General features: G+C 34.2%; 1 protein-coding gene across 1 annotated transcript in view; it reads left to right on the top strand.

The window, feature by feature from the left end:
- Nucleotides 1–492: 492 nt before the first annotated feature.
- The window catches only part of SP1173 (major facilitator superfamily domain-containing protein SP1173), a 31,783-nt gene continuing 15,964 nt past the window's right edge, over nucleotides 493–16,311 (top strand). The window contains exon 1 of the mRNA XM_074109174.1: nucleotides 493–701. The gene's annotated coding sequence lies outside the window, so the exon portion shown is untranslated. The remainder of the gene's footprint in view (nucleotides 702–16,311) is intronic.

Genomic DNA, 16,311 nt, shown 5'->3' with positions numbered 1-16,311 from the left:
GATTATAATAACATCAGTTATCTGACAATTTAAATAAAATAAAATAATGTAAGAAACAATAAAAGTAATGGAATAAATTATTTCAGGTTCCCACCATAAAAAATATTTTGATACAATACTATTTATTCCAAACTTTGTAAAGGTCGATATCGATACCATAAGTTAAATATATAAGATTAGGGCGCTCAACCCTAAAACACATGTCACTTTTGGCATCTATTATTTTGTCTATGGTTTTATTCACGCGTTTTAGCAAACCGCAACATAGAGATGGAGACCATACATAAAAAAATGTTATAAATGAAACCAAAAAATTATGATGTCAAATTAAGTCAAACTTTAATGTTCTTCATCTCATTCATAGTTATACATCTACAAAATTCAGGTGTATAATTTCAACTTTATATAAAAATGGTTCTACTCGAACTCAAAATATTTAGAAACGTACCGTTAGCATAAAAAACATGGGTGCACCACGCCGCCGTAGAAAGGGTCGAATAAGCAAATAGCAATCGGCTATCTCGCTTCTACTCATTCTGTAACTAGTTGGCAGCAGTGGATGGTAGTGTTTTCGATTTTACGGGCGAAATTTAATTTACATCGTTTGAAACTTTTACAAAGTGAGCGTTTTATCGTGATAGTGCATGAAGTGAACCATTGTTGAATAAGTGCTGTTTTGAACTATAGTATAGTACTTGTGGGTGAGTAGTATAATTTCTCAAAGTTAGGATTTTCCTTTTTGATTAATTACATACCGCCTTGGGTATTAGTAACGGAGCCGGCGTTCTACTTTCATTCGAAATAATTATTCTTTTGTACGGATGGAAAAATTTTATAATGATAAATATTAACAACATACTTAGCACAGGTTTATAAAAAGCTCACGTACTACCGTTAATTCATTCAGATCGTCATCGTTACACACCATTTAACTACTTTAACTTTTTTTGCTCCGTATCTGCGTACTTACATATTTTTAAGCTACGATAATAGGCAGCTTTTTCATGAGAAAACTGATTATTTAATTTTTTGTAGTTTGCTATGTATTAATTTACGAATAATATTATTACCAAGTGAATATACTCGCAGTGATATATATTAACAGACTCGCTATAATATTTCCCATGATGAAAGGTAAGGCTGAATAAGTTGTAGATAGTAAGTCTAGGTAAAATTCTTAGTGAAATTCAATTGTTTCCACTGTTGCTATTTCATTTCCTCACAATCTAAGTGAAAAGCAGTGTAAAACTCGAGCATTAAACCCATTTTCCCCTCGACGTCTCTATCCACCCTCGTCATACCGGCTCGGGTGGCTATATGAACGTCTTGGGTAAAGTGGCTCGTTTTATGCTCTTGTTGTACAATCTACTATTTAAAAAAAGTGAAAAATACCAATTTGTAGATTTCTTCATCTGAATAATCTTATCTTGTGTGTTACATTATTTTGAAGTCCGGTGCCTCAGTCTCTCCCCGATCAAAATGTGTGGCAGAGTGGATCCAGACGAGATTTAGGGGCTGTTTCACCACCCATTGATTAATTTTAACTGACGGATAAATGCGGTATGCCGTCTTTGTTTGTTTTGTTGGAATAAACGGAGACGGCATCACATTTATCCGTCAGTTAAAATTAATCAACGGGTGTTGAAACAGCCCCTTAGAGTAGACCAGCTAGACTCTGGCCAGCGAAAGATGTCCACAAGTAACCGCGGCAAATTAAAAAAAAATGAGGCTGACAACACTTGCTGTATTAAGCGATGTTGATACTTAAATATTATTTAAATTTTCCAGATATTAAATTATACTTGGGACTCTTCAAGCTGTTTGATGTAGCATTCATGTATTAATGTGTGAAACTTGATGATGCATTTTTCCCTTGGTAAATTTTATAACCTTTGTCAGTGCCCATTTAAGTACAGGCCAGACGCATACTTTTTTGGACCATTTTGACCAGATTGGCATTGAATTTATATCTTCTAACATTTTAATTCCAACATAATCTATAATATTTGCATTTTGAGGGTGGTAGGAGGTTGATTTAAACAAAAAATGATTTATTTATCTCAAAGAGCAGAAGTATCAACATTATTTAAGCCGGGCGACCATTGTCGTTTTTGCCATTTTGGCTACGGAACCCTAAAAATGCGTGGACAGCTTTCGCTGCCCCAGTCTACTATTGAGATTGACACTGACTTCATCAAACTAAATATAATTTATTTCATTGCAGGGGTAGTGCATTTAATATTTTTTTCTGATGTAAACAAATATCGGTTATATCTATATATATCGTCTTTTTTAGAATTAGGTACTTATCCTTTTCGCGCCACAAGTGAACATAGGCAAGCTTTTTTTAACTAGTCAACCAGATAATGTTTTCGCAGCAGGTGTTTTCACAACACACGCCGAGTTATTATAGCCACATTGCCGTTGCCGACAAATGCCGTGTTAGAAAATATTGGTGGCTTGGGGTGGGAGCGGCTGAGGGTGGGTTTTTAGCTGTCGTGGGTGCGCCGACCTACATAGAGATACTGGTTTAATTAATAAAAGAACTCGTCAATTTTGTGTTAAAGCCACACCTTTAGTTACACGAACATGCGAAGCAATTTATTTCTTTTTAGAGTTTTTAGGTTACGCGATATAAGTAGTTAGTTGCCTACCTACCAAGTTTTGTCTCTTAAGTAAGCAACAGATCGACATAAGTATTTTGTCGCTTTAATTTAGGTTAGGTACGTCATCTGCATTAATATCTGCCACAGCGGTGCGCGAAAAAATATCTGACACGTCCTAGCGGCCCTAGAAATATCAGGTCGTATCAGAATTGTTGTCAAATATGGTTATGGCGCTGGTGGCTGCAATGGGCATAGGGAATTAGTATAATAATAATAATAATAAAATCTTTATTCAATAAGACAAAATCAAACACTAGTTAAGTTAAAGCGACAATTAAAGTACTAAGAAAATGTTTATTACGCTGGCTGAAGCTATCTGCGCGGGAACTTAAATATATTGTAATATAAGGGTGATGTGGGAGATGGTCAATAAGACGATAGCTGTGTGTGCGTAAAGAGAGCCTCTTTAATAACTCAAACCTAGATTATATACATTATGATTGTCGCTGATACAAGCAATATGCGTTTATGTAGCAGTAAACTATTGTGTTACTGCTAAACGCTGAAAGTGGGCAATTGCCATACTACAATATTTAGACTTTATTTATACGTTATTTTAAATTGTCATATGTTGATGATGTCAGCGATGACGTCACGTCCGTACCTCGAACCTATAAACCGGTCCTGCGGCCGCTGCCGACCTCCAATTATGCTAATGCTGGGCCGCTATCCTCGCTTGCATGCTCGTATTCCACGCCACCTAAATGGGGACGTATTTAGCACCTCTAGGTAAACTATTGATTGATTGATTGATAAAAAACTGGTCAAGTGCGAATCGGACGCGCGCACCCAGGGCTCCACACAGTCAAGGGCAAAAATTTATAAAGGTGCAACACAAAATCTCAAAAAAAACATACTTTTAGTTTTATACTTATTGAGCATTGTATTTTGCTTGAAATTGATTTATACAATAAATCATTTTTGTTTGTATATCCAATTTTACTTTTTTTGGCTAAAACCGTCTCTCGTTTATCGGTTTCAATCATTGTTTCTATTATTTGTTGGTATGAAGTTTGTTCATATCTATGATCATTCCTAGTTTGAGGTGTGTGTGTTTAAATATTATAGAGATACAACAAAAACAAATTAATACATTTATTTTATTATTTTCTTTTGTAGTAGCAAAAGAGATACACATTATGTATAAGTACATTTCAGCGGTCTATCTGTTATGATTCTTAAGATACAGCCCTTGTGACTGACTGACGGACGTAAGTAACAACGAGCGATAATAATAAGGTGCTATAGAAGCTTAGCCAATGTAGGTACAAGCAAGACAGGATAGTAATACATAGACACGCTCGAAAAACATAATTCTCCTTCGGGCAGACGTTTAAAAAAATAGGTAAGTACAAACTGATTTCCGATTCTGCCAGATTCCAAGGCTAATAAAAGTTTCCCGGTTGATGTCATGTCGGTGGGAACAGTTAAAATGGGTTACACATGTTTGCTGTATCCCTTTTATGACTTAAATGTGTTTAGGGAGTGCACGCACGAACTCCGTTTACTTACTTATGTTGTTACCATTAAGGTTAAGTACATAATATAGAACATAATAGAAGACATTTATTCACATATATTTGTCTATAGTACCTTATTAAAAGTACTTAAAGTCTTGCAGGGTGCAGTCCATGCGTATAATAGAGGGGGGGGCCGTGCCCACCCCAGGATGTTGGGCTACCGATTCAAAATTCTATCATACTAATATCTTCACACAAAAATCCAGGCCAGCCCCCCCCCCCCTTAAAAACAACCCTAAATACGCTAATGGTGCAGTCTTCGCTTGCGACATAGCAGTGTATAGGTAGCACAGCAAGTTATCATTTATTGTTATTGACCTTTGGTGTCTGTACTTCGATTAATAACGTAGTGTTATTTTAGAACGTCTATATTATCGTATTCGGTAGTTTAGTAGCACAATAAATTTTAGTCATCGTTGAAACTGATATCGGGTCAGGCGTCTCAAGCACACAGTGCAATTTTTAAATAAGAATATCTATCTTTTTACCGGGTGTAGCCTGTAATACCTACAAGCAAAAAATTGAAACATACCTAGATCATCCTCGTCAAACTGAACAACATTTTCAGCGACTTTTAAAAATAATAGTCTTTGAATTTTTCTGTTTTCATACAAATTAAATAATGCTATCAATGTACGCCATCCTAGAACACAACTGACTTAACCTGTCACGCTACAAACATCAAGATCAAGAAGCATTTTGCTTTACATTGCTTCTTCGAATAAACTTAAGTGTAATAAAAATTAAAAAACGAATTATTTTAAAAGTCGCTAAACTAATGTTATTCAGTTTGATGAGTATGATCTATGTTTCAATTATTTGCTCATATTACAGGCCACACCCGGTGTACCACAACATTGCAATAACCTCAGAAGTAAAAAAGCTTGAATGGGTCTCATTATATTTGGTTGCATTCTGTTTATAATCTTTTTTATAACATTTACTAGCTTTTGCCCTCGACTTTGTCCGCATGTACTTTAGTTATCAGGGCATAATGTAAATGATAGGTAACTGGTAACAGTTTACTACTTATAATACTTCGCCATAAACAATATTTTTTACCAGTTTTGAAACTAGTTTATGAAAAGTTTTATGCAAAGCACGAGAGTCAATTACCTAATTATTTCGTATGCTTCCGGCGACAACCGAATCTATTACTCTAGAACCCTTCTTTAATATATATTCGAAATGGCACTGTACATAATATTTTGTAACGGATAATCACACAAAAATTACGCTTCCTTAAAATTATTGATTTTATTATGCACAACCCGGTGAGTAATTTTTAAGTTAGGTCTGCATAATTATTTGCAAATTTATTTAACACATCATTTTAAATTTAAATTTAATTTCCACATTTTAGTTGTACATTTTGTATGAAAAACTCCCACCCCTATTAAAGTCGCCAACACCATACGGATAATTTTAAAATGTGACTATATTTTTAGTGTAGAAATAAGGAATGGAAATCTCAATGTCATAGAAACTACCCCCTAATAAGTGAATGAAAGAATGAAAGACTTTATTTGAAATATAACAAGGTTACAATTTAGATCGAAAGCTACTTCTTCTTTCTTTATCTTTGCCGACGCAGATCATTTTTATTTGTTATCAGGACCCTGAAGTACAAACTTTACCCCCCATTTTACCCCTTTAGGGGGAATTTTATCCATTTCACGGAGACAAATAATTTTTGATTGTAATCGAGAACTTATACACCTATTTTCATATGAGAAAAATTGAGAAAAATTCCATATAAACTTCACCCCCCTATAGGGGATGAATTTCTAAAAATCCTTTCTTAGTGCTCACTTCACTTACATCATAAAAAGAACCCCTGTACCAAATTTCAAGTTTCTAGGCCCAGCGGTTTGGGCTGTGCGTTGATTTATAACCCAGTGAGTCAGTTTTGCCTTTTATATATATAGAACCTACGTATATAGAATACATTTATAACATTTTGTGTTTGTGGTTTCAGCAAATACTATTTCGACGAGTTCGAGTGGGTATTTTGTAGGGATTATGAATGAAATTCTGATCATACCTACATTACATTAGACTTCGTGTTAGGCTTAGATTAAGGATCTTTGCGGTCGGTGCAATGAGCCAATGAGCCTTCTTTAGGTATTCTAAGAATTTGCCTAAGATAGAGTCTCATCTATTGAGAATTACTTACCAACTGTTCTGGAATTCGAAATAGCACCGTCCTCAAGGGATCGATTGGTACCTAACAATAACAACACGAAAAGACTCCCATCGCTCTCACCTCCCTTTGCGTCGAGTCGCACCTAAAAAACAAACGTGACCAAAGTTAGAGTTCAATGAACCGCTAAATCTTGAATACATGTGCAGACCGAACCTAAATCCCGCGTATATATAGTTATGTTTTCCGTTTTTTAGGGTTCCGGAGCCAAAATGGCAAAAACGGATAAAGATAAAGATAAAGATAAATTATTATTAAGATAAAGATAGATTATTAAATTGAATATATAGATGTACAAAAATTTGATGTCCTGTCCTTCATGTCTTGCCTTTCAGCATACAAATTTTTACTTATGAATTTAAATAATTATACAATAAAAAAAATAGGAAATAATTAAATTACAATCAATATTACATTAATGTTATATAAATCATTTTGCATTTAATACTAATGATAATCAGTGGATCATTTTGAAAACAATATCTAGTCGAACTCTTATAGTTTCGCCATGTCTGTCTGTCTGTCTGTCCGTCCGCGACTTTGCTCAGGGACTATCAATGCTAGAAAGCTGTAATTTTGCACGGATATATAGGTAAACTTTGCCGACAAAATAGTACAATTAAAAATTCAAAAACAATTTTTTTTAGGATACCTCCCATAGACGTAAAATGGGGGTGATTTTTTTTTTCTCATCCAACCCTATAGTGTGGGGTATCGTTGGATAGGTATTTTAAAAGGACAATTTCGATTCAGTGATTTGTTTGTGAAATATTCAACTTGAAAGTGCAAATTTTCATTAAAATCTAGCGTAGTTGTCCCCCCCCCCCCCTCTAAAATCTAAACCGGTGGGTGGAAAAATTTGATAAAATTCAGGATGGTAGTCAGTATATCAAACTTCTAAGGAAAACTATAACGGCTAAGTTTTCTTGAGAATTATTAGTAGTTTATATATATATAAAATACGAAATCCTTAGAAAAATATTACTTAATTTTTTCGTCATTACGAAAAAAAATAAGTAATATTTTTCTAGCTATTGCTACGGAACCCTATTTTGGGCGTGTCCGACACGCTCTTGGCCGGTTTTATTTTATGAAGTCTAATAAATTCTCTTTGATTACCTATTACGAGTAGTCATACTTGTTAAGGCCATTTTTTGGCCGATGCTGCATTTCGTGAAGAAAGCAAGCCGCTTTGCACAGTGATAGTACAGACTAAACTGAGTGATTTGACTCGCAGCAGCGGAAGTTTCACCCTTAGGAACAGAGATGGCGCCACTTCTTTAAAAAATATTTCAAAAAATTCTACAAGCTAAAGTAATAAACCGATTTCTATGTTTAATATCTCAAATGAGAGCCTATTATATACGTTACTTATAAAAAATACAAAAAAATATTTATAAAAACTTTTGTCAAAAAACGCCATCTTAAGTTTTTTTCTTACCTGATTTGTAGTTTTTACTTGATTGCTTAAAAAAACTGTATGTAATATGAATGGTTTAATGCATGTACATATTACTGAGTACATAACAAGTATTTTAAAAAAAAATCCGACACCGATACCTATCATTTAACGAAATATGACAGTTTAAATGTGAGCACAAATTTCTTTTAAAAAATATTTCAAAAAATTCTACGAGCTAAAGTAATACACCGATTTCAATGTTTAATATCTCAAATTAAAGCTCATAACATTCATTATTTACAAAAAAATATAAAAAAAAATTTACTGAAAACTTTTGGCAAAAAACACCATCTCAAGTTTTTTTTTCTTACCTGATTGGTAGTTTTTATTTGATTGCTTAAAAAAACTTTATGCAACATGAATGGTTTAATGCATATACATGTTACTAAGTACATAATAAGTATTTAAAAAAAATTTGACACCGATACCTATCATATTTCACGAAATATGAAAGTTTAAATGTGAGCACAAATTTCTTTAAAAAAATTCAATAAATTCTACAAGCTAAACTTATAAACCGATTTAAATGTTTAATATCCCAAATCAAAGCTCATAAAATTCATTATGTAGAAAAAAATATTAAAAAAATATTTACTGAAAATTTTTGGCAAAAAACGCCATCTTATGTTTTTATTTCTTACCTGATTGGTAGTTTTACTTGATTGCTTAAAAACATTGTATGTTGTATGCAACATGAATGGTTAATGCATACTTATATATATTTCTGAGTAAATAACAAGTATTATAAAAAAACCTACACCGATACCCTTCATACTTCACGAAATAATTAAGTTTAATTGTGCAGGTTTTTTTTATAATACTTGTTATTTACTCAGAAATTATATAAGTATGCATTAAACCATTCATGTTGCATACAACATACAATGTTTTTAAGCAATCAAGTAAAAACTACCAATCAGGTAAGAAATAAAAACTTAAGATGGCGTTTTTTGCCAAAATTTTTCAGTAAATATTTTTTTAATATTTTTTTCTACGTAATGAATTTTATGAGCTTTGATTTGGGATATTAAACATTTAAATCGGTTTATTAGTTTAGCTTGTAGAATTTATTGTTTTTTTTTAAAGAAATTTGTGCTCACATTTAAACTTTCATATTTCGTGAAATATGATAGGTATCGGTGTTAATTTTTTTTAAATACTTATTATGTACTCAGTAACATGTATATGCATTAAACCATTCATGTTGCTTACAGTTTTTTTAAGCAATCAAATAAAAACTACCAATCAGGTAAGAAAAAAAAACTTGAGATGGTGTTTTTTGCCAAAAGTTTTCAGTAAATATTTTTTTTATATTTTTTTGTAAATAATGAATGTTATGAGCTTTAATTTGAGATATTAAACATTGAAATCGGTCTATTACTTTAGCTTGTAGAATTTTTTGAAATATTTTTAAAGAAATTTGTGCTCACATTTAAACTGTCATATTTCGTTAAATATGATAGGTATCGGTGTCGGATTTTTTTTTAAAATACTTGTTATGTACTCAGTAATATGTACATGCATTAAACCATTCATGTTGCATACAGTTTTTTTAAGCAATCAAGTAAAAACTACAAATCAGGTCAGAAAAAAAAAACTTAAGATGGCGTTTTTTGACAAAAGTTTTTTGTAAATATTTTTTTTATATTTTTTTATAAGTAACGTATATAATAGGCTCTCATTTGAGATATTAAACATAGAAATCGGTTTATTACTTTAGCTTGTAGAATTTTTTGAAATATTTTTTAAAGAAGTGGCGCCATCTCTGTTCCTAAGGGGTGAAACTTCCGCTGCTGCGAGTCAAATCACTCAGTTTAGTGTGTACTATCACTGTGCAAAGCGGCTTGCTTTCTTCACGAAGTGCAGCATTTTGTCTCTAACAAGTATGACTAGAGTAAACAAGCCATGCTGTGCCTCTACTTAATTGTATTAAAGTTGTCCATCAGGATATAGAAAGATCGTTTAATTGATGAATTGATAATGGAAGTTACCGTGTACCTATATTCCAAGACGAAGCCTTAGAATATGAATGAACCATCGCACCTACCTACACCCTAAAAGTAAAACAATAGAGTCAATGACTAAGTAGAAAACCCAAGTAGGCAGCTTTATTAAGTCTTATCAGCTACGTGTTTAACTTCTAAAATCATGTTAACTGAACAAAATCCTAAATACAAAGGCTAGGCGCAGCCGCAGCACACAGTAAGTAGGTGTTATAAGTTGCACCGCTATGTGTGTCTGTGTGTCTGTCTGTAGCACCGTAGCTTTTAAACGGGTGGACTGATTTGAATGCGGTTTTTTTATTTGAAAGCAGGTTTTCTAGCGATGGTTCTTAGACATGTTTTATCGAAATCGGTTCAGCCGTTTTTGAAATATTGAACTTTGAAGTGACAACGTCGGGAGTTTTCCAACTTTTTTTGATTAGGTTATACACGCAAAAAACTGAGAGAATATAACTTCCCAAAAATAAAACACTTCTAATGATGGAGTTGTAGGTAGGTACTTAAACAAACTTGATTGTTCACCACGTTTGCAAACACTCATATTTGGCCGGTAAAAATATCTAAACTAGGCTGGTGTAATGTAATGTATGTACCTAGATGGAAAGTTTTATGTCTGTTAAGTAGTGGTAAGCACCTGGTCAAAATGATAATAGATAGGTACGTGACATGAAATTAAACGTTGCGTCCTAATTCGATTAAAAATAAAATATCCATGAGACGGAAGTACGGCGAGTAATTTAAGTTGCCGAAATGAATGGTCGAACCAACTTTTAGTAAAATATTACTACTTTCCTAGATATACTTAGTATTTAGAGTAGTATGTAAATAATGTAACTATACTTACTCAACGGACATTGTATTCCTAAAGCCGGTCTGGTCAGACGATGTAATCTTTTGTCATTCGCGTTTTTTGTTGATTTTGCAATGCCGAACTCGATTAAAATGAGTTTTAACCGAGTTCCGGAGAATTTTATCACTAAGTTGTCTTAAAGCGTACTAAAAGTTATAAATGTGACATGTGTGATGGTCTAAACCATTTCATTCAGTTATTAGCGATATCTGACGAAACGCACAGGCGTCGGGAGCGGGTCGGCGACAGACCTTCGCCGATTATAGCGGTGACGACATCGACTTTTCTGCTTCGCTCGACGCGTGTCTTCGGGGTCAGATCGTTTCTTTCTATGCGACACGATAAATGAAGTCATTCACGCCACGTAATTATTAGGATTTCGAAATAGTGTTTAATTTTAGAACAAAGTACCCTCATATAGACAGGTAGAGATCCCTTTTATGTGACAAGGTCGCCTCCTATTGACCCAACTTTTTCCTGATTGTTGTGGTCAATAAATAATATTTATTATTGTATCGTATTGCAAGAAATTATTAGATTAGCTTGCTGAGTCAGAATTCAGAATCTCAACCGATTAAGGTAGAGTCTAGAAAATTGATTGTGACAATCGATTTAGATAGTGTACAAATTTGATAGTACATAATATGGATACAGATAGTTTACTGGTAAAAGTAACGAAGTACTTTATTGAAATAGTTAGGATAGGTTAGTGTGACTTATCTAAAGCCAGAATTAATCAGTGAGTCGTTAAGGCAGATTACGGCCAACAACTGCGTCAGTTAACATTAATTTAAGTTAATTATTCTGCGGCTCTCTATTAACTCCGGCTTAATAGAAATGTTCTACTTTAACTTCCTTATCGATTTTGTTCCCATTCAACAGGTTATTGATCGTGTAATGTTAAGTGTCGAGCTGGTTGAGATTGTGAGACATAACAGGTTTGCATAGTGCATGGATTTTTCAAATGAACTTTTAAAAATCTTGTTTTATTTGGTAACAGAGAAAGTGAAGGGTAATACAAACGTTTAGAAAGACGTGCGCAGAAGTTATCTTTGTTGTATAAATGTAGATGTTTGTGTATAGATGGGTACCCCTCATGCCGGTTCGTCACGGTAGGCTGATCACTGTCATTTGTTGTATGCAACCGTCAGAGAGTTGGTTTCCATTCCAACACAGGTACATTTCATCGAATACAAAATATGAATATTTATACAATGTCTGTATTATTATTTTCAATGATATCACTTTCATGTTTCGGTATACCTATAAAAACATATTTACGTTAAGTTACCTAAAGTGCTTGAGTACAGTCACGCGCTATTTTAATTTATAATATGAAATTGCAAGTGTTCTTAGTACCCAGGTAAACGAAACAATGTAGGTAATAATTTATTATTTACAGGTAACACACGTAATATAAAAAAAGAACAAAAATAATTAATCTAAGACAGCTAAAAATGACTAAGTATATATATATATTTTTAATTTTTGTTTTTAAAAAAATTGAAAAAAGGCCGGCCAAGTGCGAGTCGGATTCGTATATCGAGGGTGCTTTGTAGATAAAATTTTCAATGTTAGCAGAGCCCCTTTTCTACCTAAGCTACGCAGTTCGCAGTGTGAGATGACATAGATGGACGGTTTTGAGGCTTTGTACCAGATTTTAAAAACGCCAGATTTTCAGATACGCAGTATACCAGATTAGCATAATGCCAGATTCGCACGATGCCAGATTTCAAATTCGCAGAATGCCAGATTCGTAAAATCATCAACCCAGCCTATAAACGTCCCACTGCTGGGCACAGGCCTCCTCTCGGAATGAGAGGGCTAGGGCCGTACTTCCCACGCGGGCCCAGTGCGGATCGGGAACTTCACACACACCATTGAATTGCTTCGTAGATTTGTGCAAGAAACTCACGATGTTTTTCTATATATATTTATATGAAATTTACCACGAGCTTTACGGTAAAGGAAAAAATCGTGAGGAAACCTGCACAAGCAACCTGCTCATTCCGAGAGGTGGCCTGTGCCCAGCAGTGGGACGTTTAAAGGCCGGGTTGATGATTGCACGAATCTGCGGCATTCGGCGAATTTGACGTTCTGCGCATCTGGCATTCTACGAATCTGAAATCTGGCATCGTGCGAATCTGGAATTCTGCGAATCTGGTATACTGCGAATTTGAAAATCTGGCATTATGCGAATCTGGCGTTTTGCGAATCTGGCGTTCCGCGAAGGCGTCAAAAAACCAAAAAAAACTATACTAGACTTAATTAACCTAACCATAAAAAATCATTTTTAATACAAGCTTTTTTTGCTGACTGTACTTTTTGTTGACTGTACTTGCGCTGTCACCCAAACTACATTTGCATATCAAATTTCAAGTTAACCGTTGAAGAGTTCCGTCCTGCGGAGACGATCCTGGCTGGAGTACCAGGATGTCACTACTAGATTATTGTATTGTTACATAAGTATTCTAAATTTCAAGTCAATCTGACTACTGGAAGTTGATCAAATTTAACTTGCAAGATTTGACTACAGACAGATAGACAGACCGACAGACAGACAGACAGATAGAGAGACAACGGGACAGGTGAAACAAAAAGCTTGAAAAACATACATAAAATAAAAATGAAAACTAAAACAAATTACCTACTTAAAGAGTGCCCCTTAGGCAAGGTCCCGAAGATTATGATGATTATGTTTCGATTATGTTAGATTATGTTAATCCGTATCCAAGGTACTATACCGATTTGTCCTATGGAAAACACAATAAGAAAAGGATGAAATTAGGGAACCATTGTAATAAAACAAATGATATGGTTTTTACATCTAGCGGTTAAAGAATAAGTATGGCTAAGCTTTTACTATTACCACCGTGAATGTACTTTGAAACGATTTTCCTCGTCAGTCCAGTACTATAAAGATACGGTCAGAAATACGAACGAATTCCACAAATTAGGTATGTACTTATGTAGTTTGAATATAGTCGGTCGGCTACAGTCTTTGACTATTATACACAAAGGCTACAGTTTCATTATGCAGTTTGTCATAGCAAGTGTGTGAGTGGCGTGTGAGCAGTTCTGTTCGAGATGCGGATCGTCTTCGCTACAAATTCTATTAACGTGAAAGTCATCTTGGTTCGTCCCTAATGTTTATGTTTACTCGGATGTAACCCAGATACAGTGGGCGATACCCGATTATTAAAGAGCTGCCGCCAAAGACGAGAACGCTAAACATTCTGTGATTATAATTATACCGACTGACCCCAAATATCTGGGTGTTGTAATTTCGGTGCCTACCTAATTGTATGAGTCCGCGTAATGGTCGCATGTCTAAGATTAGCTTTATTCGTTTCTTTATGAAGTAAACGCGTAGGTAACGAATAACAAGATAATTATTGCGTAGGGTGAGGTATGCCAGGCTAAATGCTAAATAGACACAATATAAAGAGACGATTCTACAAAAAAATACGCACTTACGAGTATTTAAGCTGTTTAAAGTGCTAAATATTAATCGTCTTTAAACTGCATTTATTGTAGTCTCAATAAAAGTTTACCAATGCAATAATTTAACCATCCGGCTGGAAGGGCCATTGTATACTTATGAATGTAAATAAATATTTATGACGGATTATATTTCTAATATAACACTATGTTAGCTTTATAAAAAACGGCTAAGAGGGTATGCACACTTCCAAGATAGGGTTCCGTAGTCATTACGAAAAAATCAAATATGTATTTTAACATTTTTCTAAGGATTTCGTATTGTGTGTGTGCGGTCTTCCAAGTTTAGGTATATGTATTTTATACCTTAGGTTGCTATTTATTGTTAAACTACTAATAATCTCAAGCAATCTTAGGTATTTAATTTACTTTTTCTTTTTTTTGTTATTTTCGATAAGTATACTTAGTTACTACCATCCCGATTTTTTTCAAAATGTTCCACCCAACATGTTCAACCCGGGGGGGGACGGGGGACGCTGATGTTAATAAAAATATGCACTTTAAAGTTGAATATTTTGCAAACACATCACTGGATCGAAAAATCTTCTGGCAACCCTCCGAAAAGACCTGTCCAATGATACCCCACACTACAAGGTTGGATGAGAATAACAAAATACCCCCACTCTACGTCTATGGGAGGTACACTAAAAAATTTTTTTTAAATATTTATTGTACCATTTTGTCGGCATAGTTTACATATATATTCGTGCAAAATTACAGCTTTCTACCATTGATAGTCCCTGAGCAAAGCCGCGGACGGACAGACAGACAGACACGGCGATGGGCGAAACTATAAGGGCTTAACCCTAAAAAAAGAAACAGCTGCCCGATACATTGTAAATAGAATACGTGAGCGTGTAGGTACTCTGAGTACTTTATCAGCCATAATATTTGGTTATGTAAGCCTTTGTGTTTGTAGCTTAAGTACTTAATATGTAATATCGAATAACAATAGGGGTCAAGCCGCTCTATACAGCCTCCGACACCCACGCAAAAAGATAAACAATTTAGTTGCTTGGCTCGCAGTAAAAGTAAGCAATTTGCAGAGTAATCGCGTACTACTGTGATAACAAACCAATTTCAATTCGAAAACAAAAAGAAAAAGTGATAAATTGATTCGGTGATTAATATTAAACCACGTTAACTTCCCATTTTATATAGTTATTTGTGTCACAAGGGAGCAAAATGGTGTATTTACGGCGAGGGCGTACATTGAATCCAGAATGTAGCGAAGGGTTCTACAATAGAATCCTGAGCGTGCGAGGGATTCTTAAGTAGAATCCAGAGCGTAATGAGGGATTCAAGTGTTAACGCCCAAGATGAAAATAATTTTGCAAGTGGCTCATACAACTTTTCACACGTGCATTAAGAAACTTGAAAAAATAAATTGTAAATATTATTAAAGAACAACCAGCATAGAAAATGGAGTGGCTTTACAATTATCAACTTCAAAAAATTACATTTGCAATAAAACACTTAGAAAAGCCTTGAACAGAAAAGTTGCACTTTGCTCCCTCTCGTCAGGGAGGAAAAGTTTTTCAGAAGGAGAGGTGTGAAAAATGTATTTAGCTGTTGTACCTACTGTGCACCTATACCTATACCATTCAGGTGTGTAATGATAGAATATTGCTATAACTTGCTTTAACATTTAATATAATTTGATTTACTATGGAAGCAAACTTTCTGCGATTGTTTCAAGTATAGAAAACCCTAGCCTAAACCTAACTCAATGCATTTTAACATAATTAATAATAACCCTGTAAAGTAAATTAAATATCTATACAAACGTTGCCTAATTTGGCCCATATGTATACAAAACCTCTTAACACATAACATTATTAAAACGTGAGTACTTACAACTTGTTATTTGATGTGGCCTCTACCACAAAATATATAATAGAACTACCTCTACTATGTTAGCACGTGGTCGTGTAAATAGAGGTATATGTATAAGTGCTCTGTGAGACACATTGACAAGCAGCTTGTGTGTGTGACCATTTAAGCGCAAGACCGCTAATGTACTTACATAAATCAGTAATTTCTTTATTTATTAATTATAGTCACGAGTAAACGTTTAATTTAAGTAGGTACGGTCAAGGACTTTAA

The sequence above is a fragment of the Choristoneura fumiferana genome, chromosome 2 (assembly GCF_025370935.1).
Source record: "Choristoneura fumiferana chromosome 2, NRCan_CFum_1, whole genome shotgun sequence".
Taxonomy (NCBI): Eukaryota; Metazoa; Arthropoda; class Insecta; order Lepidoptera; family Tortricidae; genus Choristoneura; species Choristoneura fumiferana.
This window is presented reverse-complemented; position numbering and strand designations above follow the sequence as displayed.